This window comes from Bubalus bubalis, chromosome 1 (genome assembly GCF_019923935.1).
Source record: "Bubalus bubalis isolate 160015118507 breed Murrah chromosome 1, NDDB_SH_1, whole genome shotgun sequence".
NCBI lineage: Eukaryota > Metazoa > Chordata > Mammalia > Artiodactyla > Bovidae > Bubalus > Bubalus bubalis.
The window spans coordinates 175,225,193-175,239,360 of NC_059157.1; the positions used below are offsets into that span (position 1 = coordinate 175,225,193).

General features: G+C 40.7%; 1 protein-coding gene across 2 annotated transcripts in view; it reads left to right on the forward strand.

Annotated features, from left to right (window-relative positions):
* PIK3CB (phosphatidylinositol-4,5-bisphosphate 3-kinase catalytic subunit beta) overlaps positions 1-14,168 on the forward strand; it is a 180,479-nt gene that overhangs the window by 15,337 nt on the left and 150,974 nt on the right. The window lies entirely within an intron of this gene.

Genomic DNA, 14,168 nt, shown 5'->3' on the forward strand with positions numbered 1-14,168 from the left:
GTTGACTATGAGGGCTACTTCATTTCTTCTAAGGGATTCTTACCCGTGGTGGTAGATAGAATAGTCATCTGAGTTAAATTTGCCCCTTCTTGTCCATTTTAGTTCACTGATTTCTAAATTAGCAGTATTCACTCTTGCCATTTCCTGCTTGACCATATCCAGTTGACCTTGATTCATGGGCCTAAGTTCCAGATTCCTATGTAATACTGTTCTTTACAACACTGGACATTACTTTCACTATCAGACACATCCATAACTGAGCATCATTTCTGCTTTTGCCAAGCAGCTACATTCTTTCTGGAGCTATTTGTAATTGCACTCTGCTCTTCCCCAGTAGCATAATGAACATCTACCAACCTACGAGGGGCTCATTTTCTGGTGTCTTATCTTTTTGCTTTTTCATACAGTCCATGGGGTTCTACAGGCAAGAATACTGGAGTGGGTTGCCATCTCCTCCTCCAGTTCACCACATTTTCTCACAACTCTCCACTATGACCTGTCCATCTTGAGTGGCCCTTCAGGGCATGGCTTATAGCTTCATTGAGCTACACAAGTCCCTTTGCTGGGACAAGGCTGTGAGCCATGATTTTATCCTCTGATTAAATAGAATCACTGAATACAAGTTATGATCTTAAACTTATGCTCAGTTAATTAGTCATTTTTTGTGTTAGCATGTTTATCTACCCTATTGATAGACAGTATGCCTTTTACTTTTTACTTCTTGTACATGCGGGCTTAACACTTTATGTATTTTATTTTTTGGCTGTGCTAGTCTTTGTTGCTCCAAGCAGACTTTCTCTAGTGGTGGTGAGTGGGGGCTGTTCTTCATTGTGGTGCACAGTCTTCTCATTGGAGTGGCTTTCCTTGTTGTGGAGTACCTGCTCTTGGTGCTCAGGTTTCTGTGGTTGTGGCCTGTGGCCTCGGTTGTTGAGTCGTGCAGGCCCTTGAGCACATGGGCTGCGGTGGTTGTGGTGCATGGATGGACTTAGTTGTTCTGCACCATGTGGATCTTGCCAGACCAAGGATTGTGCCCATGTCTCCTGCATTGGCAGGTGGATTCCTTACCACTGAGCCACCAGGAAGCCCCCTGCATTGACCTTTTACCTGGGTGTCTATTTTGGTTAAGTAGACTAATGGTTGCCTGCACAGATTTGTTCATACTCTGTAGCAAAGCTCTTCTCCACCAAGGATACTTTACAATAATACTGAAAATCAGGAAATAGTAACTCTGTGTGGTTGAGATCTTGTTCAGAGGATTATTTTTACTTATTTATATACTTATTTGGCTTCATAATACAGCACATCTTTTGAGATCTTAGTTCTCTGACAAGGGGTTGAACCCAGCCCCTTGGCAGTGAAAGCTTAGAGTCTTAACCACTGGGCCACCAGGGATTTCCCCAGAAGATTAATTTTGTAGAGAACTTTATGTGTACTTAATTCTCTGTAGTAATAACCATGTTTTGGTTGTATACTGGTACATTATCTACTCAGTTCAATTCAGTCCAGTCGCTCAGTCGTATCTGACTCTTGCCGACCCCATGGACTGCAGCAAGCCAGGCCTCCCTATCCATAATCAACTCCCGAAGTTTACTCAAACTCATGTCAGGTAGGGTGAATAAGCTCAGGAATGCTTGGTACTATTTCATGACTCAGTGAAGAAAGGCCCATTGTTACTAAGGAAGTAAATAGTAATCTCCAGGAGACTATCGCCTTCTGGTTTTTAACATTTATTTATTTAATTTTTAAAAAATGAAATATTTTTCTTGAAGGATAGTTGTACAACATTCTAGGTATACAACATAGTGATTCATAAGTTTTAAAGATTATACTCCATTGAGAGTTATTATAAAGTATTGATATATTCCCTGTGTTGTACAATACTTTTTTTTTCTAATTTATTTTTTTATTGACGGGTAATTGTTTTACAGAACCCTGTTGTTTTCTGTCAAACCTCAACATGAATCAGCCATAGGTATACTTATATCCCATCCCTTTCTAACCTTCCTCCCGTCTCCCTCCCCATCCCACCCCTCTTGGTTGATACAGAGCCCTTGTTTGAGTTTCCTGAGCCATACAGCAAATTCCCTTTGGCTATCTATTTTACATATGGTAATGTAAGTTTCCATATTACTGTTTCCATACTCTCACCCTGTCCTCCCGTCTCCCCATGTCCATAAGTCTATTCTCTATGTCTGTTCCTCCATTGCTGCCCTGTAAATCAATTCTTCAGAAACATTTTTCTAGATTCTGTATATATGTGTTAGAATACGATATTTCTCTTTCTGACTCACTTCACTCTGTATCTTAGATTCTAGGTTCATCCACCTCATCAGAACTGACTCAAATGCGTTCCTTTTCATGGCTGAAACCTATATGCAGGTCAGGAAGCAACAGTTAGAACTGGACATGGAACAACAGACTGGTTCCAAATAGGAAAAGGAGTATGTCAAGGCTGTATATTGTCACCCTGCTTATTTAACTTCTATGCAGAGTACATCATGAGAAACCCTGGGCTGGAAGAAGCACAAGCTGGAATCAAGATTGCCGGGAGAAATATCAATAACCTCAGATATGCAGATGACACCACCCTTATGGCAAAAAGTGAAGAGGAACTAAAAAGCTTCTTGATGAAAGCAAAAGTGGAGAGTGAAAAAGTTGGCTTAAAGCTCAACATTCAGAAAACTAAGATCATGGCATCTGGTCTCATCACTTCATGGGAAATAGATGGGGAAACAGCGGAAATAGTGTCAGACTTTATTTTTTTGGGCTCCAAAATCACTGCAGATGGTGATTGCAGCCATGAAATTAAAAGACACTTACTCCTTGGAAGGAAAGTTATGACCAACCTAGATAGCATATTGAAAAGCAGAGACATTACTTTGCCAGCAAAGGTCCGTCTAGTCAAGGCTATGGTTTTTCCAGTGGTCATGTATGGATGTGAGAGTTGGACTGTGAAGAACGCTGAGCGCCAAAGAATTGATGCTTTTGGACTGTGGTGTTGGAGAAGACTCTTGAGAGTCCCTTGGACTGCAAGGAGATCCAACCAGTCCATCCTAAAGGAGATCAGTCCTGGGTGTTCATTGGAAGCACTGATGGTAAAGCTGAAATTCCAATACTTTGGCCACGTTATGTGAAGAGTTGACTCATTGGAAAAGACCCTGATGCTGGGAGGGATTGGGGGCAGGAGGAGAAGGGGACGACAGAGGATGAGATGGCTGGATGGCATCACCGACCTGATGGACTTGAGTTTTAGTAAATTCCAGGAGTTGGTGATGGACAGACAGGGAGGCCTGGCGTGTTGTGATTCATGGGGTTGCAAAGAGTCGGACATGACTGAGAGACTGAACTGAACTGAATATTCCATTGTGTATATGTACCACAACTTCTTTATCCATTCATCTGTTGATGGGCATCTAAGCTGCTTCCATGTTCTAGCTATTATAAATAGTGCTGCAGTGAACAATGGGATACATGTGTCTTTTTCAATTTTGGTTTCCTCAGGGTATATGCCTAGAAGTGGGATTGCTGGGTCATATGGTGGTTTTATTCCTAGTTTTTAAAGGAATCTTCATACTGTCTTCAATAGTGGCTATATCAATTTACATTCCCATTAACAGTCCAAGAGCGTTCCCTTTTCTCCACACCCTCTCCTCTATTGTTGGTAGACTTTTTTATGATGACCATTCTGACCGGTGTGTGGTGATATATCTCATTGTGGTTTTGATTTGCATTTCTCTAATAATAAGCAATGTTGAGCATCTTTTCATGTGTTTGTTAGCCATCTGTATGTCTTCTTTGGAGAAATGTCTTTTTAGGTCTTTTTCCCACTTTTTGATTGGGTTGTTTGTTTTCCTAGTATTGAGTTGTATGAGCTGCTTGTATATTTTGGAAATTAATCCTTTTTCAGTTGTTTCATTTGCTATTATTTTCTCCCATTCTGAGGGTGTTTTCACCTTGCTTAGAGTTTCCTTTGCTGTGCAAAAGCCTTTAAGTTTAATCAGGTCCCACTTGTTTACTTTTGTTTTTATTTATGTTACTCTAGGAGGTGGGTCACGGAGAAGGCAATGGCACCCCACTCCAGTACTCTTCCCTGGAAAATCCCATGGATGGAGGAGCCTGGTAGGCTGCAGTCCATGGGGTCGCCAAGAGTCAGACATGACTGAGCAACCTCACTTTTGACTTTTCACTTTGATGCATTGGAGAAGGAAATGGCAACCCACTCCAGTATTCTTGCCTGGAGAATCCCAGGGACTGGGGAGCCTGGTGGGCTGCCGTCATTGGGGTTGCACAGAGTCGGACACTACTGAAGTGACTTAGCAGCAGCAGCAGCAGGAGGTGGGTCATAGACAATGTTCCTTTAATTTATGTCATCTAATGTGCTGCCTGTGTTTTCCTCTAATAGTTTCTGGTCTTACATTCAGGTCTTTAATCCATTTTGAGTTGATCTTTGTGTATGGTGTTTGGAAGTGTTCTAATTTGCTTATAGCTGTCCAGTTTTCCTGGCACCATTTACTGAAGAGGCTGTTTTTGCCCCATTGTATGTTCTTGGCTCCTTTGTCAAAAATAAGGTACCCATAGGTGCATGGGTTTATTTCTGGGCTTTCTATCTTGTTCCATTCGTCTATATTTCTGTTTTTGTGCCCGTACCATACTGTCTTGATGACTGTAGCTTTGTAGTATAATCTGAAGTCAGGAAGCTTGATTCCTCCAGCTCCATTGTTCTTTCTCAAGACTGCTTTGGCTTTTCGGGACCTTTTGTGTTTCCATATGAATTGTGAAATTTTTTGTTAGTTCTGTAAAAGATGCCATTGGTAATTTTATAGGGATCGCATTGAATCTGTAGATTGCATTTGGTAGTATAGTCATTTTCATGATGTTGATTCTTCCTACTTAGGAACATGGGCTGTCTCTTCATCTGTTTATGTCATCTTTGATTTCTTTCATCATTGTCTTATAATTTTCTGTGGACACTTCTTTTGTCTCCTTAAGTAAGTTTATTCCTATATACTTAATTCTTTTTGTTGCAATGGTGAATGGGATCAATTCCTTAATTGCTCTTTCTGATTTTTCATTGTTAGTTTATAGAAATGCAAGTGATTTCTGTGTATTGATTTTATATCCTGCAACTTTGCTAAATTCACTGATTAGCTCTAGTAATTTTCTGATACTATCTTTAGGGTTTTCTATGTACAGTATCATGTCATCTGCAAACAGTGAGAACTTTAATTTTCTGATCTGGATTCCTTCTATTTCTTTTTCTTTTCTGATTGCTGTAGCTAGGACTTCCAGAAGTTTGTTGAATAATGGTGGTGAAAGTGGACACCCTTGTCTTGTTCCTAATCTTAGGGGGAATGCTTTCAGTTTCCCACCATTGAGAATAATGTTTACTGTAGGCTTATCATATATGTCCTTTACTATGTTGAGGTAGGTTCCTTCTATGCCCATTTTTTGAAGAGTTTTAATCATAAATGGATGCTGAATTTTGTCAAAGGCTTTTTTCTGCATCTATTGAGATGATCATATGGTTTTTATCTTTCAGTTTGTTAATATGGTGTATCATATTGATTGATTTGCTTATATTAGAGAATTCTTGCATTCCTGGAATAAACCCAACTTGATCATGGTGTATGAGCTTTTTGATGTGTTGCTGAATTCTGTTTGCTAAACTTTTTTGAGGATTTTTGCATCTGTGTTCATCAGTGATATTGGCCTGTAGTTTTGTTTTTATGTGTTGTCTTTCTCTGGTTTTGGTATCAGGGTGACAGTGGCCTCGTAGAATGAGTTTGGAAGTGTTCCTTCCTCTGTAATTTTTTGAAAGCATTTTAGAAGGATAGGCATTAGCTCTTCTCTAAGTATTTGATAGAATTCTCCTGTGAAGCCATCTAGTCCTGGGCTTTTGATTTTTTGGGAGATTTTTGACCACAGCTTCAATTTCAGTGCTTGTAATTGGATTGTTCATAATTTCTATTTCTTCCTGGTTCAGTCTTGAAAGATTGAACTTTTCTAAGAATCTGTCCATTTCTTCCAGGTTTTCCATTTTGTTGCCATATAGTTCATAATAGTCTCTTATAATCCTTTGTATTTCTGCATTGTCTGTTGTGACCTCTTTTTCATTTCTAATTTTGTTGATTTGATTCTACAATATACTCTTGTAGCTTATTTTTAACATGGTAGTTTGTACTTCTTAATGCCTTATCCCTGTTTTGCCCCTTCCCTTCCCTTCCCCTCTCACTGGTAACCAGTAGTTTTTTCTCTGTATCTGAATTGTTTCTTTAAAAATTTAATTTTGGCTGCACTAGATCTTTGTTTCTTTGAATGGGCTTTCTCTAGTGGAAAGGGGGCTTATTCTCTGGTTGTAGTGCTTGGGTTTCTCATTGTAGTGGCTTCTCTTGTAGCACACAGGCTCTAAAGGGTGGGCTTCAGTCATTTGGTACATTGCTTTAGTTGCCCCAAGACATGTGAAATCTTCTGGACTTGGGATGGAACCTGTGTCCCCTGCTGTGGCAGGTGGATTCTTAATCACTCGACCACCAGGGAAGTTCTTAGATATATTTATTTCTAATAGTAGGTACATGCCTATCATTTAAAATTTAAAAAGAATACAGTGAAATGTAAGTCTTGTGCTTCTCCTAATTTTCTGTGAGGAGATAATTATTCTCTTAAGTTTTTTTTGTTCTTTAGATAACCCATGTATTTATTTTATTTTATTAATTTTTTTGGCTGTGCCACTCGGCCTGTGTAGTCTTAGTGCCCCTACTAGAAATTGAACTTGGGCCCTTGGCAGTGAAAGCATGTAGTCCACCTGGGAGTTCCCAACCTGTGTATTAATGAATATGTTGTTGTTTAGTAGGTAAGTTGTGCCTGACTTTTGTGACCCCCATGGACTGTATCCTGCCAGACTTCTCTGTCCATAGGATTTCCCTTGCAAGAATATGGTAGTTGGCTGCCATTTCTTCTCCAGGGGATCTTATGTCTTCTGCATTGGGAGGTGGATTGTTTCCCACTGAACCACCTGGGAAGCCAATATTAATGGATATACACACAGGTAAAAGCCCACCCTCAGATAAATGGTAGCTGGCATACGCATTTTTCTTTGTGTCTTTTCTTATTACTTAGCAAGATATTTGATATTATGTATCTATCATCACAGAACTGCTTTATTCTTTTTCATGGTTTCTTAGTATTCTGTTGTGTCAGTGTAACATAAATTTTCTCTATTTGTATATGAATTAACATTTAAATTGTTTCTGATCTTTTGCTATGGTTTTGATGTGGCCAGATTTGAATTGAAGATTTGCAAGCTATGTGTGGGGACTGAGAAAGAGAAAAAGGCCATTCTAATGTTTGAGACAAGGGAGGAGGATAGCAGGAGAAAATCTGGAGAGGTAGGAGAATGAAGGGAGAGAACAAACAATTGAAGGAGGCAGGATTAAAGGATAGGGGTGAAGTAGGCTGGATGTTTCCAAGGCAGGTACTAAAACTGCTGTCTTGGTACCAGACTGTTCCAAGTTATTAACCATATAATCTTGGGCAAGTTGCCTGTTCTCTCTATGCCTTCACTTCCTCATCTGCAAAATGGGATAATAACACCTCATCGTATGTTGCTGTAGAGCTGTTGGTACAGCGTCCCTCCGCATTGAGAAAACTTACTGTTCCCTGACCCCGCCCCCCCTTTGCTATTTTTCAGCCTTTACAGCTCAAGTGTACTTCTCCCCCAAACCATCTTAATTGCACCAAGAGCCCCACTTCTGTATCCTATACCTTTGTCTTAGATGTCACCTCATTCCTTTGAAATTCCCATATCTAATTATTTACCCCATCTGATGGTGGAGGACCATTTTTTGTATTGTTTTGTGTAATTTAGTTTTACCTGCAACCACCACTAAAATACTTGTTAGCACAGTGTCTAGCATATAGTATGGAGAAGGAAGTGGCAGCCCACTCCAGTCTTTCCTGGAGAATTCCATAGACAGAGGACCCTGCTAGGCTACAGTCCATGGGGTCTCAAAAAGTCAGACATGACTGAGTGACCATTACTCACCCACTCACTAGCATATAGTAGGCACTTGATAATATTTGTCTTAAACTGAAGAAAGCCATGGGCCTGAAGAACATTGAACCTAGAGAAATGCTAATCTTTCCACCCTTTCCACAGTCACCCGGTTTTCAATCCTGAAGCAACTAGTGGTTGAAGATGTGTTTTTCCTCAGCTTATATAAACAAATACATATATATGTACATATTTATATATGTCCCCCTCTTTAAAACTAAAACAATATCATACTCTAAACATTGTTAGGCACATTGTAGTCATCCCAAAAAAGAATGATGTTCGATTCTGTGCACACTTGACCCATATAAAATTGTAAACATTGTTAGGTTTTCACTTAAGACTCCTGCTGTAGTATCGGTAGCTGTGATCGGTGAGTCAACCGTCTAATTACAGTAAGATTATAAGAGCATGTTTTTCTGTCCAACAAAGAAGCTTTGTAAATAAAATTTTAACATCTTGAAAAAAATGAGAGGCACCATTTAATTTTCTTTTAAATTTTGATAATTGTAGATTCACATGTAGCTATAAGAATAATGCAGAAGAATCCTGGCTACCCTTTACTCATATTTCCCTAGTAGTAACATCTTGCATAACTATAGAAAATACATCTGAACCAAAAAATTGATACAATCCATCTACCTTATTCAAAAGCCACCAGTTTTTCGTGTAATTTTTGTATTTATTTCTGTACATTTTCATCACATGTATAGATTTGTGTGCTCACTACAGTCAAGATAACAACAGTTACATCACAAACTTACATGCTACCTCTTTCCCTCCCATCCTTTTAACCTCTGACAACTACTCTATATTCTCCTTCTCAATGATTTTTGTCACTTTAAGAGTTTTGCTTTTTTTTTAAATGGGTGACTTTAATTTTAATAAGGGATTACTTTTACTGCATTAAATTCTCAAAGCCTGTAAGGTGAGAACCGTGTTTATATTGTGCGCTCAGTCATTCAGTGGTGTCTGACTTTGCGACCCCATGGACTGTGGCCCATCAGGCTCATCTGACTGTGGAGTTTTCCAGGCAGGAATACTGGAGTGGGTTGCCGTTTCCCACTCCAGGAATGCTGCTTCTTAAAGTGACTTCTGTGGACTTCTGTGGTGATCCAGTGGTTAAGAATCTACCTGCCAGTGTAGGGGACAGGGATTTGAACCCTGGTTGGAGAAGATTCCTCATGCCTTGGGGCAACCAAGCCCCTGTGTCACAACTACTGATTCCAAGCTCTATAGCCCATGCTCTGCAAACAAGAGAAGCCACCGCAGTGAGAAGCCTGAGCAGTACAACTAGAGAGTAAACCTCTGTTTGCCACAACTAGAGAAAGCCTGAGTGCAGCAGCAGAGACCCAGTGCAGCCAAAAATTAAAAATAAGTAAATGTTAAAAAAAGAACACTGTATAGGGAAGTCCCTGGCATCCAGTGGTTAGGACATAGCACTGTCACTGCTGGGAGCCCAATTTAGATTCCTAGTCAGGGAACTAAGATCCCACAAGCTGTGTGACATGCCCCTCCCCGCCCCAAACACACAAAAGAATGCTATGTAAATTCTCTAGTTTGTAACCGTTGAGTTTGGCTTTTTTCATTTAGCATAATTCCTTGAAGATCCATCCAAGGTATTGCACATATCAGTAGACATTCTCTTGCATAGTCATAGTATAGTTATCAGAGTTAGGAATTTAACATTGGTAAAATATTATTATCTATAATCCATATTCCAGTTACACCAGTTGTATTAAGTATATTTTTTCCCTAGTGGCTCAGATGGTAAAGAATCTGCCTGCAATGAGTGAGACCTGGGTTTGGTCCCTGGGTTGGGAAGATCCCCTGGAGAAGGGAATGACTGACTACCTACTCCTAGTATTGTTGCCTAGAGAATTCCGTCGACAGAGGAGCCTGGCAAGCTACTGTCCATGGGGTTGCAAAGATCAGATACGACTAACTGACTGACACGTTCACTTCTTTCACTTTATATTGTCTCTACCGTTGCCAAAGCCACTGTCACATTATGGTTGTCAGGTCTCAGTAGTTCCCTCAAATATGGAGCTTTTTTTTCCTCCTCTAATAACTGATATATTTGGAAAGTATAGGTCAGTTTATATTGTAGAATGTTGCTCATTTGGGTTGGCTGTTCATCATGATTAGATCCATATTATGGATTATGGGTTTTTGGCAGGAGCACCATGTTTGATTACTTGATTAAAGTGATGTTGGCCTGATTTCTCCATTTAAAGTTGTTAATTTTTGCTTTGGTTGTTAATAAATATTTTTGTGGGAGTCTAAGTAACGATTGTGTTTCTTATCAAACTGTCACCAATTTTAGCATCCCTTGAGGGTTTTTTCCCCCCCTGAATTATTATTATCAAGGTTACAAAATGGTGATAAACTTTTAAAGGTCAGTGAAAAGGCAAAGCTGACTTATACTTCAGCATCCAGTTAAGAAGTAGAAAAAACAATTCTTATATATATGTTAATAATATAAAGGCAAGCCTAAAAAGGCAAGGGTTAAATTGTATAGAAAAGGATAATAAATTTAGGCCCTCTCCAAAAGTATAATTTATAAGAGAAAAATGTTGCAGTAAGGAATAATTCTTGAGAAGTTAAGATTTGATGGTGAATTACAAAATTATAAAAGCTTGTTTGAATATCTGAAGGTAGAGGTGGTTTAAAAAAATTTCTTAGGACAGTGTTGCTGCTGCTAAATCGCTTCAGTCGTGTCCGACTCTGTGTGACCCCATAGACGGCAGCCCACCAGGCCCCGCCATCCCTGGGATTTTCCAGGCAAGAACACTGGAGTGGGTTGCCATTTCTTCCTCCAATGCATGAAAGTGAAAAGTGAAAGTGAAGTCGCTCAGTTGTGTCCAACTCTTAGCAACCCCATGGACTGCAGCCTACCAGGCTCCTCCGTCCATGGGATTTTCCAGGCAAGAGTACTGGAGTGGGGTGCCATTGCCTTCTTCTCCAGGACAGTGTTAGATTTCCAAAAATTTACAAAGATTGCCTAGAGTTCCTATATACTCTGCATCCAGTTTCTCTTATTAACATTACCGTGGTACATTTGTTACATTGATAAACCAGTGTTGATAAATTGTTATTAATCGAAGTCCTTGTTTCATTCGGATTTCTTTGGACTTTAATGTATTTTTCTGTTTTTGAATTCCACCCAGAATACCACATTGCATTTAGTTGCTGTATTTCCTGAAAGGTCCTTTTGCTTCCCTGGTGGCTCAGACAGTAAAGTGTCTGCCTGCAACGCGGGAGACCTGGGTTCGATCCCTGGGTCGGGAAGATCCCCTGGAGAAGGAAATGGCACCCCACTCCAGTGCTCTTGCCTGGAAAATCCCATGGACAGAGGAGCCTGGTAGGCTACAGTCCATGGGGGTCGCAAAGAGTCAGACACGACTGAGTGACTTCACTTTCCTTTTCCTTTCCTTTCTTTTAGCTGACAGTTTCTCAGATGTTCTTTATATTTGAAAACGTTGATAGTTCTGAGGAATACGGATCAGGTATTTTTGCCATGGTATCCTTTAATTGGATTTCTCTGATTTTTTTATGATTAGACTAGTGTTATGAAATTTTGGGAGGAAGACTTCAGAGATAAAGTGCCATTTTCATTACATACTGTGAACATGCATTGTTTGGGTGTTTTTTTTTTTTTTTTTTTGATTGGGCGAAGTGGCTTTATTAGAGAAAGCCAAGATTACAGAGGACTTAAGAGTTGGCACTGGGGCTCTTCTTGCCAAAGGTGGGCACAACTTTGACAAAGCACGGGTTGTACTAAGTACACCTCTTGGCCTGGCCCCATCTTCTTCTTTTTCTCTCATTTGTCCACCTTGGGAGTCTGACCTCCTACTTTCCCAGCACAGTCCAGGGAACCATGGACTTTACCTCCAAGCATGCGGCCAACTACTTCCAGAGTGCTCAGAGCCTCCACCCCACACTGGCCCAGGGTAACCTCATCCTCTAGGGGTGTGCCTGCCAGGAGCAGGACTTGATCTTCTGGAGGGAGCAATGCCCTCCAACGAGGCTACATGAGCCTTGATCTGGGCGACCATCTCCTGGCCGGTCACCTTGAGAGTGTGTAGCTCCTGGCTGTGGGCATGTTGGTGACTAGATTGTGGACAGCACTGCCACTACCCCGAAGATGGAGTCAAGAAAGGAAGGAGAGAGGGCGCGCACGTGCTCTCCGCCTGCTGTGTGCTGTGTCACTCAACATGACTTGTTGATGTGGCTGGTGATCACCTGGCTGAGAAGGTGCTTGTCAGGTTTCTCCCTTGTAAAGTTGTTTTCTTCCTCTTTTCATGTTATACTCTTTGAATGAAAGAGTATACGCTTTGAATGAAGGATTATACGCTTTGAATGAAAGAACTGGGTGCGGCCCACTCTTAAGGACAGGGGAGCTGTGCTCCATCTCTTTGAGGAGTGGGGTGATTGTACATAAATTCTTCCTCATGGTATATATGTCTCCATCCTCACCCCCATTTATTTGTTTATTTGGTCATTTATATGATTATGGATTTGTGGATATTTATTTTATAGTTTAGGTTATAATCTAGTACTACTTGCTTTATTGTGTTGTTCAAAATGTTCCACCTTGGCTACTGGGAATTTTTTGGTTGACTCCTATTTCCTTTTGCCGTTGTTGTTTTAGCACTTTCTTACTTTCTTGTATCACAAGATGCTAAGGGCTTATCTTGTTTATTTTCTGCTACACTCCTAGGATCAGTCATTTCTCCAAGGGACCTTGGTTCCTTTTATTGGAGGCTGGTATTTAGAAACTAAGATGTGTCTATTAAGTGTACTTATTATTACTGGTTATCACTGCCTCTAGGCCTTCTTGGCTGACAAAGCAAGAAAATACTCAAGTATATGAACCTGTGAATAAATAATTTCTAAATAGATATTTCTGTTATTTTGTTCTTGATTTTTAAAAAATTTTGGTTGTGCTGTGAAGCATGCAGGATCTTAGTTTCCCAACTAGGGATCAAACCCTTGCCTCCTGCATTGAAAGTGTGGAGTCTTAACCACTGCACCACCAGGGAAGTCCTGTATTTTTTATATATTTCTTTATTTAAAAATGAAAAAATTTAATAAGTGTTTCTTATTTTAACCATCTCAACCCATTATTAAATTAAACATGAGTTTTTAACTGATGTTTCCAACTCTAAATCATTCTAGCTTCTTGTTGCTTAGCTGCCCCACTGCGGTGGTTAGAAATCTGGCTTTTGGTTTTCTTAGCAGTCTTTCAGTATCATATCTTTTTGCCTTTTTATACTGTCCATGGATTCACATGGCAAGAATACCGAAGTGGTTTGCCATTCCCTTCTCCAGTGGACTGCGTTTCATCAGAGCTCCACTGTGACCCGTCCGTCTTGGGTGGCCCTGCATGGCATGGCACATTGTTTCATTGAGTTAGACAAGGAGGTGATCCATGTGATCAGTTTGGGGAGTTTTCTGTGATTGTGGTTTTCATTCTGTCTGTCCTCTGATAGATAAGGATAAAAGGTTCCAGAAGCTCCTGATGGGAGGGACTGGCTGTGAGGGAATCTGGGTCTTGCTTTGATGGGCAGGGTTCAGTAATCTTTAATCCAATTTTCTGTTAATGGGTGGGGCTGTGTTTCCTCCTTGATAGGGTAGTGGTGACAATGGCTGCCTCCTTCAAAAGGACTTATGCCACATACCACACCTCCCAGGTCTGCTGTAGCCAGAGCCCCTGTCCCCATGGCAGGTCACAGCTGACCCATTCCTCAGGAGACACTCAAACACTCAAAGGCAGATCTGCCTCAGTCTCTTGTGGGGTCCCTCGGTCCTGGTGCAGACAAGGTTTTGTTTGAACCCTCCAAGTGTCTGGTGGGTTTGGGGTTTGATTCTAAACGTGATTTCACCCCTCCTACCATCTTGTTTTGAGCAACTTCACTTTCACTTTTCACTTTCATGCATTGGAGAAGGAAATGGCAACCCATTCCAGGGTTCTTGCCTGGAGAATTCCAGGAACGGGGGAGCCTGGTGGGCTGCCGTCTATGGGGTCGCACAGAGTCGGACACGACTAAAGCGACTTAGCAGCAGCAACCATCTTGTTGGGGCTTCTCCTTTGCCCTTGGACCTGGGGCATCTT